This window comes from Rattus norvegicus, chromosome 18 (assembly GCF_036323735.1).
Source record: "Rattus norvegicus strain BN/NHsdMcwi chromosome 18, GRCr8, whole genome shotgun sequence".
Lineage (NCBI taxonomy): Eukaryota > Metazoa > Chordata > Mammalia > Rodentia > Muridae > Rattus > Rattus norvegicus.
The window spans coordinates 22,699,226-22,719,528 of record NC_086036.1 but is presented as its reverse complement, the minus strand read 5'-3'; the positions used below and the strand labels follow the sequence as shown (position 1 = coordinate 22,719,528).

Here is a 20,303-nt window from a genome sequence, read left to right as displayed (position 1 = left end):
ATTTTCTTAAAAAAAATATGCCATATTCCCACTTCAAATCCTACTTTGATTATCAACAACAAAACGCACAATACCCAGTCAACTCCACCATCCTTGAGTTCTTTTGTGTGTGTGTGTGTGTGTGTGTGTGTGTGTGTGTGCCAATTTAAATAGTTTTATTATTCCATGTTGCTTGTTTTTGGTCCCAATGCTATACTCTCTACTTGGACTGACTTAATCCACCTCTTCAATGGTGGGGCCTGAAGAAGCACCACCAGATGGAGGAGCTCCTCCTCCAGGCATGTCACCCGCACTGTGGTACAGCTTGGTAATGATAGGGTTGCAGACCTTTTCCAGTTCTTTCTGCTGATGCTCAAATTCTTCCTTCTCTGCAGTCTGGTTCTTATCCAGCCAGCTGATGATTTTGTTGCACTTGTCAAGAATCTTCTGTTTGTCTTCATCATTAATCTTGCCTTGAAGTTTCTCATCTTCAACAGTTGCTTTCAGGTTGAAGAGAAAGACTCCAGTGAGTTCTTGGAGGAAACCTTACTTCTCTGCTTCTTATCCTCAGTTTTGTACTTTTCAGCTTCTTGGACCATGCACTCAATTTCCTCCTTACTCAAGAGAACCTTGTCATTGGTGATCCCGTTCTCCTTTCCTGTGTTCTTATTTACAGCAGACACATTGAAGATGCTATTAGCATCAACGCCAAAAGTAACCTCAATCTGAGGAACCCTTCGGGGTGCTGGAGGTGCCTGTGAGCTCAAACTTCCCAAGCAGGTTGTAGTCCTTGCTCATGGCCCTTTACCCTTCATACACCTAGCTGGTTGTCAGAGTAGGTGGTGAAAGTCTGGGTCTCCTTGGTGGGAATGGGGGTATTGAACTTAATTAGGACAGTCATGACTCTACCAGCAGTTTCAATCCCAAGGGAAAGAGGAGTGAGATCCAAGAGTAGCAAATCCTGAACATTCTCAGACTTGTCTCCAGATAGAATGGCTGCCTGGACAGCTGCACCATAGGCAACAGCTTCACTGGGGTTAATGCTCTTATTCTGTTCTTTTCCATTGAAGAAGTCTTGCAGAAGTTTCTGGATCTTGGGGATTCTGGTAGAACCACCCACAAGAACAATATCATGGATCTGTGACTTGTCTAGTTTGGCATCTTGAAGGGCCTTCTCTACAGCGTCCAGTGTGCCACGGAACAGGTTAGCATTCAATTAATTCCTCAAATCAAGCACAGGTAGCGGAGGTGTAGAAGTCAATTCCCTCACAGAGAGAATCAATCTCAATACTGGCCTGAGTGCTGGAGGAGAGGGTGCCCTTGGCCTGCTCACAGGCAGTGTGGAGACGCCTGACAGCTCTCTTGTTCTCACTGATGTCCTTCTTGTGCTTTCGCTTAAACTCAGCAATGAAATGGTTGACCATTCGGTTGTCAAAGTCTTCTCCACCTAAGTGGGTGTCTCCAGCTGTTGATTTGACTTCAAAAATTCCATCCTGGATAGTGAGGATTGACACATCAAAAGTGCCACCTCCCAAGTCAGAAATCAGCACATTCCTTTCAGCCCCGACCTCCTTATCCAAACCATGGGCAATAGCAGCAGCAGGTGGCTCATTGAAAATTCGAAGTACATTGAGGCCAGCAATAGTTCCAGCATCGTTTGTTGCCTGTCACTGAGAGTCACTGAAGTAAACTGGCACTGTGACCATGGCATTGGTAACAGTCTTTCCTAGGTAAGCTTCTGCAATTTCCTTCATCTTTGTCAGTACCATTGAGGACACTTCCTCTGGGTAGAAACTTTTTGTCTCTCCTTTGTATTCGACTTGGACCTTGGGCCTGCCTGCATCATTCACCACCATGAAGGGCCAGTGCTTCATGTCAGACTGAACAACAGCATCATCGAACCTGCGTCCCATCCGTCGTTTGGCATCAAAAACTGTATCAGCGGGGTTCGTGTAACCTGATTCTTGGCCGCATCCCCAATTAATTGTTCTGTGTCAGTAAAAGCAACATAGCTCGGCGTGTTTCGGTTACCCTGGTCATTGGCAATTATTTCCACCTTTCCGTGCTGGAAGAAACCCACACAGGAATAGATGGTGCCAAGATCAATGCCAACTGCAGGTCCCTTAGACATGGTTGCTTGCGTGTAGGCCTGGCTGTGCCGATGACGAGACCACACAGAGACCTGGCTCCGCTTTCATTGAGATCCATCCTTAAGTTCTTAACCTCAGGTTTCTTTTTCTTTCTTTTCTTTCTTTCTTTTTTTTTTTTTTTTTTTTGCATTTCTGAGAAAACTTTATTGGCCTTTGGATAAAGTTTCTAAACTAAGAGTCTGAGTCCCTCCTCCTAACTTCTGCACTTCCCCCCATTGTTTACATGGTCTTGAGAGAAAACCCTACACCCACTCTTTCTTGTCTTAACTCCTAAACATTCTTTCACAAAGTAGTTCTCACACTAAATCCGCCCTCTATTATGCAGCCACAATGGCCTCTCTAAAGTAGCCTTTTAAAAGAAAATACATTGACAAAATTAAAGATCTATTTGTCTCTAATTTTCCAATGTCTGTCTAATGCCTCAACAATAAAATACAAATTCCTTAAACTCATGTAATTTTCTTTCAAAACTTGATTTTTGTCTCTTTTTCAGAGTTATCATTTTATATTCCTGCCCAACTCCATGGGGGGAACAACTAAATAAATCATAATCACAGAAACAAGTCACAAAATCATTTTTTAGAATATGCAAATGCAACTTTTGTTTCGATGAAAGAACCACTTTACAAGGGTTGGGGATTTAGCTCAGTGGTAGAGCGTTTGCCTAGCAAGTGCAAGGCCCTGGGTTCGGTCCCCAGCTCAGAAAAAAAAGAAAGAAAGAACCACTTTACAATATAATTTTCCTCCTGGAAAACTCTACATTATTTTCGTAATGTATTATTACATATACTAAAGCTCATATAATATTTTCTATATGCAATAGTTCTTCAACTTATCATATTCCATTATTTAATATTCCTGTCATACCTCACCTGTGACTCTTTGATTTTCCTTATGTTATAGTGGTCTTATTTATCATGTATGTCTGATTCTAGGAAAGTGGGTTGTGGTACTCTGTCCTCATATCCTAGCTCAGTACCGGTCATCAGAATTGTTCAAGAGAGACTTTGCAAATACTAACTTTTCAAGATTAGACAGCTGTGGTCTTTTGTTGCCCTATACTGTTAGAATATCCGAGGAAATCAGGTTTGCCTTGCAACCCACCACTGCCTGTACTATTACAGTTCTAGATTTTACGTTCTTCACTAACTGACATGAAGGGTATTCTTTTTTTCTCAAGAATTACATAACTACATCTTTAACATTTCTCTGTACAGTGAAATAGAGGTCCATGTATGAAGAACATCTCTTGGCTCTTCAAATATTTTTCCTAAAACCTTTATAACTTCTTTAAGTTTTCATTCACTTGGAAGTACTCAACCAAATTAGAGCTTTTTTAAAATCTCAGACTTACAGCAAGCATGAACAATTGATATTTGTGTCCTGATTTGGAAGGAGGTCGTTCATCCAGTGTTCAAGTGAAGGTTTCGGTTATTATTACACACAATGAACTGAATGAGTTATGAAAGTCCACATGTTATCCTCCTTGTACCAGGAGAGCAATTCTTTCCTCAAGTAAGACCTAAGAAAACATCGGTTAGGGAAAAAGAGGTTCGGTATTAGCATACATTTTAAGGTTTTGGTCTCTCCCATACACAGAACGTGTGGTAGAATGAGTTCTACTCAGAATTATCTCTTACTTAGAAGTTGATTATTTATAAAACTAACTCTAAAACCTCCATAGATAAACACTTCATTTTCATGACTAGCTCTGCCTCCAAATCACAAACTAGTATATATAGAAACAATTTAAATCTGCCAGGTTTCTCTGTTCCCTATACATATTATAGACTTTATTAAATTCTGTTTTGTTTTGTTTTATTTCTATTTTTTGTGGGGGACATGTTCTCCCTATTATGTAACTCTGTTTACATATTACATGTACATTATATTAAGTATGGAATTCCCTATGTAGATTGTGCTGGCCTCAAACTCATGGACATCTATCTGCCATTGTCTCTCAAATGCTAAAATTAAAGTGTGTGTCCCCACATCAATCTAAGACTCAGTTGTGACTTAAGGTATTGGGTTATAACACTGAGAACTTTTGAGAAATCTCAGATAGATTTGAGAATTATCTGTGTTCTTTCACTTAAAAACCCAGTCTTTTAGGTTCAAATGACTTCAGAAACTGGAGGAAATATTACTGATGTCAAAATGTCTGTTGCTATTAGTTCGATTCTCTGAACGAAGTCTGGAAAACTACAGGGTTTCTTGGAAATGTTTCCAGTTCATGACCAGATGACAGTATTTTCAGATCTGATCAGTTTCCTTGGGTAAAACTTCTTTATTCATAGTCTCTTCAATATTTCAGAAGATTGTGCTTTCTTTAACTCCTTCAGAAAGGAAAGCCGACTAGTACATGATATGTAGATAAAGAATCCCTTGATAGCAAAGAGGTTAATAAAGCTGGAAATAAGAGAGGTTCTGTTCATAGAGTTTTTAATTGCACCCTAGGAAGTTAGACCTGGAAGAGACATAGATGTGCTGTCATGATTTAGGGGATGATTTGAGCTCCAGGCAAGAGAAAGGATGTGTGAATGGTGTGGCTTATTGAATCAGAGCATGATGCCTGTCCTGTCTGCCTTGCTTTGTGCTTTGTGCTGGCACCTTCCAGAGACATAACAGAGTGAGCAGTGACATCTGTTTGTGCTTGAGACTTTCAAATAGTAGTTTACATGGCCCTTCCTCAATCCATATTTTCATCACACTCAGATGAAGGAAATATAACTAAATTAAATATGACTTCTAATTTAAAATTTAACTGAGCATTCATTTCAATGTAGCAGAATGCTTTAATATCAACTCTAAAATTCTTTTTATCCATCTCTACTGCCCAGAAGACCACTCCTGAAAGGAAAGCGCGTGTTAGTGCTTGTTTCCCTGAGTAGAGAAATTAATCTTCACTGATTTTTTTAATTTTCTAGAATGAGAATTATGAAATTCAAATTAGAAGAAAAATAATTTTAAAGTGCGTATTTCATAGTATTCCATATTAGTTTCTCATTAGAGATTAAACAAATAACCAAACACAATCCAACAAACTAAACAATGCACTCACTCATTGTGTTAGAGGTCTGGTAATGCGAAGTCCAGAGTGTAGTGACAGGTCATAGCCTCTGCAAACTCAGAGGAAAACAGGGGCCCTTCCTATTTAATTTCTATAGGCAAATATCTAAATCTCTTCCTCCTACCCCACTTAATTTGACTCCTCTGTCTCCATATTAGGGGCCCTGGGAAGTGCCCTTATATAGTCTAAACTCTTCACAATGCAATGCTTAAGATTTTTAAATTGTATCTTACAAATTCTTTTTGCCACACAAAGCAATAGTTTCATAGACTGTAGAGATGAGAATGTAGGCATCTTTAGGGACATTACACAGATAGGGAACCTCTGATTTCTTCCAGACACCCACACTCTCTCCTTCATCTATGGCCACTCCTTGCTCACATGTATTTTTGTTTTGTATCTTCATAAGATGTACGAATACTATTCTCAGCATCATAGCAGCCAATATCTTTGATGCTTCCTCTCTGAACTTCAAGCATTATTGATTTTTATATTTTCCTTCTGTCCTATACTTCTTTTTTTATTCAGTTACCAAATATAGATTAAGCAGCTGTTTGGTCCTGGACATTGTTTGAATCATAAAGATAGAGTAGAAAACACAAGAAAACACAACTTCAGGAGATTTCACAGTGTGTGTGTGTGTGTGTGTGTGTGTGTGTGTGTGTGTGTGTGTGTGTGTAGGGGGCACTAAGATAAAGATGGAGATATTTAATTACTAATATTTAAGTAAAACCTTTAGGGGTTTACTTAGTGTAAGGAACAAACTGTTCGGAATGCAAAGACTGTAACAGATGACAAGTGGATCAGTGAGGTTATGAAGCTCCCTCTAAGAGGTGAGGGTGTGGCTGAGACAGAGAATAGAAGAAAATGTTGGGAAAAAATCATGTCGCTAGGATCACAGATTATATGGAGCCACTTACACATACAGGAGAGCTATGGATATACCGGATCTGGCAGAGTCACTGGGGACATGGGGTGGGGGATATCACAGCCATTTTAAGGATGGAGCTAGGGTTCTATCATTTTGAATATTAAGATGATGAATTATAAAAATCAGCTGCCTTTTAATAGACAGAAATATCTGTAATACCTCACCTTGCATGGCTTTGGTTCCTTTGATACTGCAAGTATTTGTGCAGTATTTAACATTATTGTCATGGTTTACTTAGGCTGTATCTTCCTACGTGTGTATAAATATATCTGTGTATGTGTTGTATGTGTTGCTATGTATTTGCAAGTGTATCTGTGTATATGCCTGCTTTATGTGTATATTTATACAAGTGTATATGTGTGTGTTTATAATATATATATATACATATATATATATATATATATATATATATATATATATATATATCCTAAACGTGGGCCCACTGTAGTCCATTTTAGGAATAATCAAAGCATCCAATAGAATACTGAAAAACAATTACAAGTTTACTCTGGCTCTCTATGCCTGCATCATTATCATGTCTGAAACAGGGCTTGTGTCCTAATGGAGGAACTTGTGCAGCCGCTGTTGATACTCAGACTAGGCTGTGTAGTCCACAGCAAAACATCTCATTGCTGGAAACCTGGCTAACACTGCTGACCTCAATATGGCTTGGCATCTATTCAATACCTGGGAAAACATTATAGATCATTCTTATTTGATCATAGTCAGGCAGCTCAGCCTTGTTTTATAATGGTCATAAGTAAAACAAAATAACCAATTTTGCCCGAATGAAATAAAATCAATAATTCTACTTTGTAACGTACGTCTTAGGAGGAAAATTCAAAATTTCATCTCTGTAAAGGTCAGGTGCAAATCACTCTGAGACACATTATTTTTTTCCAAATCAGAGTAAAATGGACCAAAGTTGTGCTCCAGATTTTGCATGTGTTTAAAATGCTCAAAGGATTCATCTTAAGGCAATTTTACAGATGATTTCCGTGGTTATATATTCTCATGCTCCTTAGAACAACACGATATAATTCTTTTTTGTGACCAAGCATAACATAAAATGAGATTTATCTGTGTGCCCGCAGTATCTATTAGGCACTATGGAGATGGAGGTTAGACGAGCTACCTGCTTCTGCAGCAGCAGGACATAATCAGTGAGAGCGTTTCTGATACCAAGGATAAACACAGCATCGCATCAATGCTGTTAAAGCCGTCACTGATGGGGTGACTCTCTCGAAACCTCCAAGCTCATGGCGATACTTATCACAGAAAATGAAAATATTTCTCTTGTAAGTATTTGTAAATTCTTTTATAAAGGACAATATGAACAACATAACTATAATTGAGTACTGAGCTTTATCAAGTAACAAGTAGAAATACTAGCCATGAATTTTAAAACTTTGAAGCATATTTTTACCTTTGATGATCTGGTTTTTAAAATTTAAATGCATTTTCACATATCCTCGTGTTTTTATTTTAACCAACATGATACTTTTATGGATTATTTAGAAATTTCATATAATATACCCACTCACACTCACTTCCCAGTCCCCTCGCCTCTTCTTTGTGATTTCCCCCTTGAAAACAAATGTCCAGTTTGTGGGGCTCATATACTCACTAAATCATGGTCAAACTCCCGGTGACCAGCCTCTTGAAGAAAACTAAGTTATTCCTTATCTTCACTCCTGCCAGAAGCCATCAATTGTGGAGAGCATCCTGATTATAATTTTTAAGAATTCTCTTTGACAGCTTCCTATCTGGGGTGTTATATTTTGGGGATAGGAGTAAGAGTAGGGGCTGCCACAGGAGTCTTCTACATCTTTCTCTCTTCATGTTTTTAAGCAATTAGAAATTTAAAGGCTAGTTTATAGATTGTATCATAATAAAAATGTTGTAAGTCAATCATAATTTAAGTTATCTAGTTATGATCAGTTTTTCAGAGATTTTATTTTTGTCTTTTTTTTTCCATTGGAGTAAAAGGAAGGTGAATACAGGAGGAACCCAGCACAATGTATCCTCACAGACACATCCTCTGAGATCAGTTTCCTCTAGGAAGACCCTACCTCCTGTACAGCTCACCCTTACAAATAGTATCATCATGTTAGAAATCCTTCAAAGAGTGATCAAACAGAGCCCTATTCATCTCTTAGAAATTCACCTCAGACACACTGAGTGGTGAGTTTCTCCTATCCCTACATGCTTCTTTTTAAAAAAAATATTAGTATAATTGCAATATCTCTCACTTCACTTTTCTTCCTTCAAACACTTCCATATACCCCTCTACCCTCCCCTTCATATTTATGGCATCTTTTTTTCATTAACTGTTGTTTCATGTACGTATATGTATGGGTATGGGTATCTATATGTGTATACAGATATATTTCTAAATATAACCCATTGATTCCATATGTGTGTGTGTTTTCCGGACTGGGCATTTCACACTGCACAGCCAATTGGCGTGCGCTTCTCTGAGCTTGACCACCTCTCATGCTCCCAGTTTCCCTCATTTGCCTGAGTTCGAGGACTCGCAGGCTTTCCTCCACTTACTTTGACATGTTTAGGTACCATAAGAGTTAAGCCTCAGGGAGGGGTTTTGGGCCAGCTCCATCTCAGAGCTCTCTGGGCTGTTTCTGAAGTGCTTAGTGTCTTCAGAATAGAGACTCATGTCTACCTCTGAGAGATAAGCAAAGGCATCTACAATGGGCATTATATTTGGGGAATCTCTAAGATGGCCCCTGCCAACAACTCAGAAAAGATGGCTTCTCATGTCAAGTATTAGGGTTTTGTTAGGTGGTCTCTGGGTCTTGGAAGGAGCTCTGTCATTCCAGATTTAAAAAATGCTCATCAAAACAGTATTGTGCATTTACATACTGAATAGAAGCACTATGAGAATATTTTATGTAAATAATTAATACTACCATTCTTTGTAGATTTTTCATATACCTACGTTGCTATTTACCCATCTTCATCTTTCCACTGTAGTTATCACTACTCCTAAAGACCCCTTCATTTCAGGTTTGCACTTCAGATCATTTGTGTCTTGTCATTCAACTGTACCCCTTCTTCACCTTCTTTACTTTCTTAACTTTTCATGAGGAACACTCCCTTTTCCATTTCTCTGATAAGATTATGTGTACCTTGCTATTCCCACATACACATCTGTATTGCTCCCTAACTCCCCATCTACTGGCATGGTCCCATTTTCCTTTCCTGGATTCTGTAGTTAGTATACAGTCATATGTGAAGGTGGAGCGAGAGCCTCTGGTAAGAAAGAATAGGCGAAGTTTGTCTTTCTTGGTCTGGGTTACCTTGCTAAATATGATCTTTTCTAGATTCATATATTTACTTGAAAAGTTCCTTATTTTATTTTAGTTTATGGCTGAATAGCACTTAATGTATATGGACCTCATTTCATTATCCATTAATCAGTTGTTTAAGTTGTTTCCATTTACTAACTGTTGTGAATAGAGAAGCCATGAACATGAGTGGGCATGTGTCTGTGCAGTGTGATGTCGAGTCCTTTAACTAAATGCCAAAGAGTGATGGATAGATTTTGGTTGTATGGTAGCTTTATTTGTGACTTTCTGATAGTCCTCCACCCTGATTTTTGCAGTATGGAGACCAGTTTGCAATCCTGTTAATGGATTCCTTTTCCTCACATCTTCTCCAGCAATTGTGGTCAGGTGTTTCACTGATCTTTGCCATTCTGACTACAGTATTGATAACTGTCAAGTTGGTTTTATTTACATTTCCCTAATTGCTAGGAGTGATGAATGTTTTATGAGACATTTCTAGGCCATTTTTTTTTTATTTACTTGAGTATTTCTTATTTACATTTCGAATGTTATTCCCTATCCAAGTTTCCGGGGAACATCCCCTTAACCCCTCACCCCTCTTCTTTATGGGTGTTCCCCTCCCCATTCTCCCCCCATTACCTCCCTCCCCCACAACAATCACGTTCACTGGGGTTCAGTCTTAGCAGGACCAAGGGCTTCCCCTTCTACTGGTGGTCTTACCAGGCTATTCATTGCTACCTATGAGGTTAGAGTCCAGGATCAGTCCATGTATATAGTTTTGGGTAGTGGCTTAGTCCCTGGAAGATCTGGTTGCTTGGCATTGTTGTTCATATGGGGTCTCGAGCCTCTTCAAGCTCTTCCAGTCCTTTCTCTGATTCCTTCAATGGGGGTCCTGATTTCAGTTCAGTGGTTTGCTGCTGGCATTCGCCTCTGTATTTGCTGTGTTCTGGCTGTGTCTCTCAGGAGAGATCTACATCCGGTTCCTGTCGGCCTGCAGTTCTTTGCTTCATCCATCTTGTCTAATTGGGTGGCTGTATATGTATGGGCCACATGTGGGGCAGGCTCTGAATAGGTGTTCCTTCTGTCTAGGCCATTTTTTTTGAGAACTCTTAATTCAGGTCTCAGACCTATGTTTTGAATGGATCATTTGTTTTGTTTTTTGACTCTTTATATATTCTGTCAGATTTATGACTGGCAAAAGTTTTCTCCTGTGCTGTAGACTTATTTTCCATCTGGTCAATTGTTTCTTTAACTGTGCTGAAATATTTTAGTTTCATGGAATTCCATGTGTCAGTTGATGGTCTAAATTTTGGAGTAGTTGAAATCCTATTTAGGAAGTCCTTTCCTAAAACTATACTACGTAGGGCACTATGTTCTCTTTGAGAATTTTCAGTGCTTCGTGTTTCATTTCTAGGTCTTTGATCCATTTGGAGTTACTTCTTTGTGCAAGGTAATAGGCCCAGCTTTAATTTTATTCTTTGGCATGTGGACATCCAGTTTTCCTGGCAGTATTGGTTAAATATGCTCTTTTGTTAAGCACATGCTTTTGATATCTGTCAAATGTCAAGGGGCTGAATTTACATGTGCTTATTTTGGGTTCTTTGTTTTTATTCATTGGCCTTTATGTCTGTTATTTTGGCAATGCCATATTGCTTGTAGCACACTGACATTGTCTTATGTTAAGGTCTGAGGTAGAGGTCCTTCCAACATTGTTATTTTGATCTTTATTTTTTGGCCATGCAGGAACTTTTATGGTTCTATATGAATTTTAGGACAGTTTCTTTTTTTTTCTATTTCTGCAACAAATGTCATGAGATTTTGTTCAGGATTGCACTGAGTATGTAAATAGCCACTAGGCTAGACAGTGGAGGAGGACTTGGGAAGACTAAGCATACTCAGAGTAGGAGGTTGTAGGGTACAGAGAGAATAAGGGTCCTGAAGGAATCTGACAAGTTGAGGTGTTGAAACTAGGGCAGGGCATTGAATTTGGGACACTTTTGAAGCCTAGAGGTCAGCTGCTTCTCAGGCTCTGGTGGCAATACTAGACCAATACTAGGCAATATTAGGGACCCCAAGCTACATAGGATGGGTTCCATAAAGAAAAGAGTCAGGTAGTAGGGTTCCCCACCAGGCTAGACCACAGAAAGGAAGTAGGAAGTCTAGTCATATAGAGTTGGCCCCTACAGGCTTCTTACAACAATCAATTTGGCAATAGAAAATTAACAGTGCAAGCTTAATTAATTTATGTTTCTTGCTTATTGACTACATGAAAAAAGTATTAGGGGCTTCCTGGTTGCTGCCGCCGCAGAGAGCCCTTGGGCAGCACCCCGCGAGCAAACTTGAGCCTCGGGACCACAGGTAAGACCAACTTGTCTGCTGCAAGAGAGCTGCCTGGTGAGATCGGGACACACAGAGGCAGAGTTCATCTAGGACCGGGCACGTCCTGTGTTTGCCGGAGGTCCCATGCCCGCGGATCCCAGCCGGCAGCAGCTCTCTGCTCCCAGACCCCTTGGGAAAGAGGCCTCACCGCCTGGTCAGGTGGGCACTCCTGAGGCTGCAGAGCGGAAGACACCACAAACACTGCCCACCCCTGCCCACATCCCTGGCCCAAGAGGAAACTGTATAAGGCCTCTGGGCTCCCGTGGGGGAGGGCCCAGGAGCGGCAGGACCCCTACCTGAGACACCGCCGGAACCTGAGGGAAACAGACCGGATAAACAGTTCTCTGCACCCAAATCCCGTGGGAGGGAGAGCTGAACCTTCAGAGAGGCAGACAAGCCTGGGAAACCAGAAGAGACTGCTCTCTGCACATACATCTCGGACGCCAGAGGAAAACACCAAAGGCCATCTGGAACCCTGTTGCACTGAAGCTCCCGGAAGGGGCGGCACAGGTCTTCCTGGTTGCTGCCGCCGCAGAGAGCCCTTGGGCAGCACCCCGCGAGCAAACTTGAGCCTCGGGACCACAGGTAAGACCAACTTTTCTGCTGCAAGAAAGCTGCCTGGTGAACTCAAGACACAGGCCCACAGGAACAGCTGAAGACCTGTAGAGAGGAAAAACTACACGCCCGAAAGCAGAACACTCTGTCCCCATAACTGACTGAAAGAGAGGAAAACAGGTCTACAGCACTCCTGACACACAGGCTTATAGGACAGTCTAGCCACTGTCAGAAATAGCAGAACAAAGTAACACTAGAGATAATCTGATGGCGAGAGGCAAGCGCAGGAATCCAAGCAACAGAAACCAAGACTACATGCCATCATCGGAGTCCAATTCTCCCACCAAAACAAACATGGAATATCCAAACACACCAGAAAAGCAAGATCTAGTTTCAAAATCATATTTGATCATGATGCTGGAGGACTTCAAGAAAGACATGAACTCACTTAGGGAAACACAGGAAAACATTAATAAACAAGTAGAAGCCTACAGAGAGGAATCGCAAAAATCCCTGAAAGAATTCCAGGAAAACACAATCAAACAGTTGAAGGAATTAAAAATGGAAATAGAAGCAATCAAGAAAGAACACATGGAAACAACCCTGGATATAGAAAACCAAAAGAAGAGACAAGGAGCTGTAGATACAAGCCTCACCAACAGAATTCAAGAGATGGAAGAGAGAATCTCAGGAGCAGAAGATTCCATAGAAATCATTGACTCAACTGTCAAAGATAATGTAAAGCGGAAAAAGCTGCTGGTCCAAAACATACAGGAAATCCAGGACTCAATGAGAAGATCAAACCTAAGGATAATAGGTATAGAAGAGAGTGAAGACTCCCAGCTCAAAGGACCAGTAAATATCTTCAACAAAATCATAGAAGAAAACTTCCCTAACCTAAAAAAAGAGATACCCATAGGCATACAAGATGCCTACAGAACTCCAAATAGATTGGACCAGAAAAGAAACACCTCCCGTCACATAATAGTCAAAACACCAAATGCACAAAATAAAGAAAGAATATTAAAAGCAGTAAGGGAAAAAGGTCAAGTAACATATAAAGGCAGACCTATCAGAATCACACCAGACTTCTCGCCAGAAACTATGAAGGCCAGAAGATCCTGGACTGATGTCATACAGACCCTAAGAGAACACAAATGCCAGCCCAGGTTACTGTATCCTGCAAAACTCTCAATTAACATAGATGGAGAAACCAAGATATTCCATGACAAAACCAAATTTACACAATATCTTTCTACAAATCCAGCACTACAAAGGATAATAAATGGTAAAGCCCAACATAAGGAGGCAAGCTATACCCTAGAAGAAGCAAGAAACTAATCGTCTTGGCAACAAAACAAAGAGAATGAAAGCACACAAACATAACCTCACATCCAAATATCAATATAACAGGAAGCAATAATCACTATTCCTTAATATCTCTCAACATCAATGGCCTCAACTCCCCAATAAAAAGAAATAGATTAACAAACTGGATACGCAACGAGGACCCTGCATTCTGCTGCCTACAGGAAACACACCTCAGAGACAAAGACAGACACTACCTCAGAGTGAAAGGCTGGAAAACAACTTTCCAAGCAAATGGTCAGAAGAAGCAAGCTGGAGTAGCCATTCTAATATCAAATAAAATCAATTTTCAATTAAAAGTCATCAAAAAAGATAAGGAAGGACACTTCATATTCATCAAAGGAAAAATCCACCAAGATGAACTCTCAATCCTAAATATCTATGCCCCAAATACAAGGGCACCTACATATGTAAAAGAAACCTTACTAAAGCTCAAAACACACATTGGACCTCACACAATAATAGTGGGAGATTTCAACACCCCACTCTCATCAATGGACAGATCATGGAAACAGAAATTAAACAGTGATGTAGACAGACTAAGAGAAGTCATGAGCCAAATGGACCTAACAGATATTTATAGAACATTCTATCCTAAAGCAAAAGGATATACATTCTTCTCAGCTCCTCATGGTACTTTCTCCAAAATTGACCATATAATTGGTCAAAAAACGGGCCTCAACAGGTACAGAAAGATAGAAATAATCCCATGCGTGCTATCGGACTACCACGGCCTAAAACTGGTCTTCAATAACAATCAAGGAAGAATGTCCACATATACTTGGAAATTGAACAATGCTCTACTCAATGATAACCTGGTCAAGGAAGAAATAAAGAAAGAAATTAAAAACTTTTTAGAAGTTAATGAAAATGAAGGTACAACATACCCAAACTTATGGAACACAATGAAAGCTGTGCTAAGAGGAAAACTCATAGCGCTGAGTGCCTGCAGAAAGAAACAGGAAAGAGCATATGTCAGCAGCTTGACAGCACACCTAAAAGCTCTAGAACAAAAAGAAGCAAATACACCCAGGAGGAGTAGAAGGCAGGAAATAATCAAACTCAGAGCTGAAATCAACCAAGTAGAAACAAAAAGGACCATAGAAAGAATCAACAGAACCAAAAGTTGGTTCTTTGAGAAAATCAACAAGATAGATAAACCCTTAGCCAGACTAACGAGAGGACACAGAGAGTGTGTCCAAATTAACAAAATCAGAAATGAAAAGGGAGACATAACTACAGATTCGGAGGAAATTCAAAAAATCATCAGATCTTACTATAAAAACCTATATTCAACAAAACTTGAAAATCTTCAGGAAATGGACAATTTCCTAGACAGATACCAGGTACCGAAGTTAAATCAGGAACAGATAAACCAGTTAAACAACCCCATAACTCCTAAGGATATAGAAGCAGTCATTAAAGGTCTCCCAACCAAAAAGAGCCCAGGTCCAGACGGGTTTAGTGCAGAATTCTATCAAACCTTCATAGAAGACCTCATACCAATATTATCCAAACTATTCCACAAAATTGAAACAGATGGATCACTACCGAATTCCTTCTACGAAGCCACAATTACTCTTATACCTAAACCACACAAAGACACAACAAAGAAAGAGAACTTCAGACCAATTTCCCTTATGAATATCGACACAAAAATAATCAACAAAATTCTGGCAAACCGAATCCAAGAGCACATCAAAACAATCATCCACCATGACCAAGTAGGCTTCATCCCAGGCATGCAGGGATGGTTTAATATACGGAAAACCATCAATGTGATCCATTATATAAACAAACTGAAAGAACAAAACCACTTGATCATTTCATTAGATGCTGAGAAAGCATTTGACAAAATTCAACACCCCTTCATGATAAAAGTCCTGTAAAGAATAGGAATTCAAGGCCCATACCTGAACATGGTAAAAGCCATATACAGCAAACCAGTTGCTAACATTAAACTAAATGGAGAGAAACTTGAAGCAATCCCACTAAAATCAGGGACTAGACAAGGCTGCCCACTCTCTCCCTACTTATTCAATATAGTTCTTCAAGTTCTAGCCAGAGCAATCAGACAACAAAAGGATGTCAAGGGGATACAGATCGGAAAAGAAGAAGTCAAAATATCACTATTTGCAGATGATATGATAGTATATTTGAGTGATCCCAAAAGTTCCACCAGAGAACTACTAAAGCTGATAAACAACTTCAGCAAAGTGGCTGGGTATAAAATTAACTCAAATAAATCAGTTGCCTTCCTCTATACAAAAGAGAAACAAGCCTAGAAAGAAATTAGGGAAACGACACCCTTCATAATAGACCCAAATAATATAAAGTACCTCGGAGTGACTTTAACAAAGCAAGTAAAAGATCTGTACAATAAGAACTTCAAGACACTGAAGAAGGAAATTGAAGAAGACCTCAGAAGATGGAAAGATCTCCCATGCTCATGGATTGGCAGGATTAATATGGTAAAAATGGCCATTTTACCAAAAGCCATCTACAGATTAAATGCAATCCCCATCAAAATACCAATCCAATTCTTCAAAGAGTTAGACAGAACAATTTGCAAATTCATCTGGAATAACAAAAAACCCAGGATAGCTAAAGCTATCCTCAACAATGGAAGGACTTCAGGGGGAATCACTATCCCTGAACTCAAGCAGTATTACAGAGCAATAGTGATAAAAACTGCATGGTATTGGTACAGAGACAGACAGATAGACCAATGGAATAGAATTGAAGACCCAGAAATGAACCCACACACATATGGTCACTTGATTTTTGACAAAGGAGCCAAAACCATCCAATGGAAAAAAGATAGCATTTTCAGCAAATGGTGCTGGTACAACTGGAGGTCAACATGTAGAAGAATACAGATCGATCCATCCTTATCACCCTGTACAAAGCTTAAGTCCAAGTGGATCAAGGACCTCCACATCAAAGCAGACACACTCAAACTAATAGAAGAAAAACTAGGGAAGCATCTGGAACACATGGGCACTGGAAAAAATTTCCTGAACAAAACACCAATGGCTTACGCTCTAAGATCAAGAATTGACAAATGGGATCTCATAAAACTGCAAAGCTTCTGTAAGGCAAAGGACACTGTGGTTAGGACAAAAGGGCAACCAACAGATTGGGAAAAGATCTTTACCAATCCTACAACAGATAGAGGCCTTATATCCAAAATATACAAAGAACTCAAGAAGTTAGACCACAGGGAAACAAATAACCCTATTAAAAAATGGGGCTCAGAGCTAAACAAAGAATTCACAGCTGAGGAATGCCGAATGGCAGAGAAACACCTAAAGAAATGTTCAACATCTTTAGTCATAAGGTAAATGCAAATCAAAACAACCCTGAGATTTCACCTCACACCAGTGAGAATGGCTAAGATCAAAAACTCAGGGGACAACAGATGCTGGCGAGGATGTGGAGAAAGAGGAACACTCCTCCATTGTTGGTGGGATTGCAAACTGGTACAACCATTCTGGAAATCAGTCTGGAGGATCCTCAGAAAATTGGACATCGAACTGCCTGAGGATCCAGCTATACCTCTCTTGGGCATATACCCAAAAGATGCCCCAACATATAAAAAAGACACGTGCTCCACTATGTTCATCGCAGCCTTATTTATAATAGCCAGAAGCTGGAAAGAACCCAGATGCCCTTCAACAGAGGAATGGATACAGAAAATGTGGTACATCTACACAATGGAATATTACTCAGCTATCAAAAACAACGACTTTATGAAATTCGTAGGCAAATGGCTGGAACTGGAAAATATCATCCTGAGTGAGCTAACCCAAACACAGAAAGACATACATGGTATGCACTCACTGATAAGTGGCTATTAGCCCAAATGCTTGAATTACCCTAGATGCCTAGAACAAATGAATCTCAAGACAGATGATCAAAATGTGAATGGTTCACTCCTTCTTTAAAAGGGGAACAAGAATACCCTTGGCAGGGAAGAGAGAGGCAAAGATTAAAACAGAGACTGAAGGAACACCCATTCAGAGCCTGCCCCACATGTGGCCCATACATGTACAGCCACCCAATTAGACAAGATTGATGAAGCAAAGAAGTGCAGACCGACAGGAGCCGGATGTAGATCGCTCCTGAGAGACACAGCCAGAATCCAGCAAATACAGAGGCGAATACCAGCAGCAAACCACTGAACTGAGAATAGGACCCCCGTTGAAGGAATCAGAGAAAGAACTGGAAGAGCTTGAAGGGGCTCGAGACCCCATATGTACAACAATGCCAAGCAACCAGAGCTTCCACGGACTAAGCCACTACCTAAAGACTATACATGGACTGACCCTGGACCCTACCTCATAGTTAGCAATGAATATCCTAGTAAGAGCACCAGTGGAAGGGGAAGCCCTGGGTCCTGCTAAGACTGAACCCCCAGTGAACTAGACTGTTGGGGGGAGGGCGACAATGGGGGGAGGGTGGGGAGGGGAACACCGATAAGAAAGGGGAGGGGGGAGGGGGATGTTTGCCCGGAAACTGGGAAAGGGAATAACACTCGAAATGTATATAAGAAATACTCAAGTTAATAAAAAAAAAGTATTAGGGGCTTAGTGCTTTAACCAAAAATGTTTTTTGAAAATAAACTATGAGTTCATGAGCTGAGGCTTCTCTACAGTTACTGTAGGTGTTCCTCTGTGGAGAGCGTTCCACTGTGGGTTCTCGGCATCTGTTGTGAGTGAACATTCATGAAGAATGCTCCTTCATAGAAGGTGCATCTGTGCTTCTTTCTGGAGGGTATGCCTCAGTGGGATTGCTCTATGGAAGTTAATGCCCTATGGGGGGGTATTTCTCTGTGGAGTATGTTGCTTTTTGGAAGCTGTTGCTCTGTGAAAGGTGTTGTTTTGTAGAGGATATTACTCTGTGAAAGTTATTGTTCCATGGAGTACTTTGCTCTGTGCTAATTGTTGCTTCATGGATGGTCTTGTTTTAGGAAATTGTTTCTCTGTGTAGGCATCCTCTGTGAAGGGTATCTTTCTTGGTAGGTGACTTCTATGAAGGGTGTTTCTCTGGGTAAGTATCCTCTGTGAAGGGTGTTGCTCTGTGGTAAATATCACACAGTGGAAGTTATTGTTCTGTGGAAGGTGTTCTCTGTAAAGTGTGTTTCTCTTTGGAGACTGTCCTCTGAGGAAGATGTTGCATATGGAAACTGTTCATCTTAGGAGGGTATCGCTTTGTCCAGATGCTCCTGGTCAAGAGAATTTCTTCATTGTAGGTCCTAGAAAAACAACAGCACCACCAGCTTCCCTATTCATGTCCCCCAATATCATACAATTCACTTTTAAACATAGGCTAAACATGTTGCATTTTATTCAAATATAAACAGCCCAATACTTTTAAAAGCTGTTTTCCTCATTGATGAGGATGCAACTGTTTTTCAGAATAACTATATGTCTATAATTATGGTAAAAAAATACCAGTATAAAACTCAAAACTAAGAATCAAGCCCCCTCCCTGTAGAAGGAAAGCATCTTTCCCTATATCCTTTATGGAAGTTGTTGTTCTGTGGAGGATAAAGGGTGTTGTTTTGTGGAGGAATGGTATCATTCACAGAGGACACCTTAACCATCCTTAAACTCTTGGGCATCTTGGATACTGGTGTTACAACTTTCAACTGGATATTTTTCTCCTTTCGTTCATCTATTCCTCAGTCACAGTGGGCTTCAGATATGGTAGAGAATAAAACTCCCTTAGTTGCTACTTTAGTGAAGGGAAATTAAAAAAGAAAACTGGTGAATACTTTCCCCCTGTGTAGACTATGAGCACTGAGTTAGAAGATAGAATCAGGTATTCTAATCTGAACTGCCTACCTAACTCTAGTTGCATTGGACAATGTAGCAATCTCCTTTGTTTCACCTTTCATTTATAGAAATAAAAGGAACTGACTGGAAACTCTCTAGGGCTTCTTTAAGAATCCTAATAAATTCCAGATTTCAGTGCATTGAACTAAGGAGCCCTTTCCGTATTCCTGTCAGCCTGGATCTTATTTCATATAAATGACCTGGAGCTACAAAACCCTGCACCACTCACCAACTGAGTGATGAGCTGACCTCTGTCTTGCACTGCTGTGTCTCCACAGCTGACTGGGTTGACTATTTGCAAGTCAACCTCCTAGCAATTCATCTTATCTTTGGAGGTTGGCAACAATTCTGTGGTTAAAGCAACACGAGTAACCTGACTTTGACACGGCCACTCCCTGGTTCTGCTTTCTGGCGATATCAGCCTTTGCTGTTGGATGCTACTGAGGTTCATCTTTAGAGCACTTAGTTCAGAAATTTACCTATTACTAGGTGTTCTTGTAGTCATAGAGGTCAGTGGCAAGCAATAATGACACTGAGTAGTAGGATATCCTGAGAAGAGCTGGCATCATTCTCCCCTGCTGAAGCCACAGTACACATTCTCTTCTGGAAAAGCCAAACCAACATTTCATTCTTAGATGAAAAGCAATTTTTAAATTTTGAAGTCAGATTTTCAATGCTTCAGTGTCCTTTAGAAGTTGCTGTTTGGGGGCTGGGGATTTAGCTCAG

At 40.2% G+C, this 20,303-nt stretch overlaps 1 pseudogene; it reads right to left on the bottom strand.

Moving 5' to 3' along the window:
* Positions 1-213: 213 nt before the first annotated feature.
* On the bottom strand, positions 214-2,156 carry Hspa8-ps19 (heat shock protein family A (Hsp70) member 8, pseudogene 19; annotated as a pseudogene).
* Positions 2,157-20,303: the final 18,147 nt, after the last annotated feature.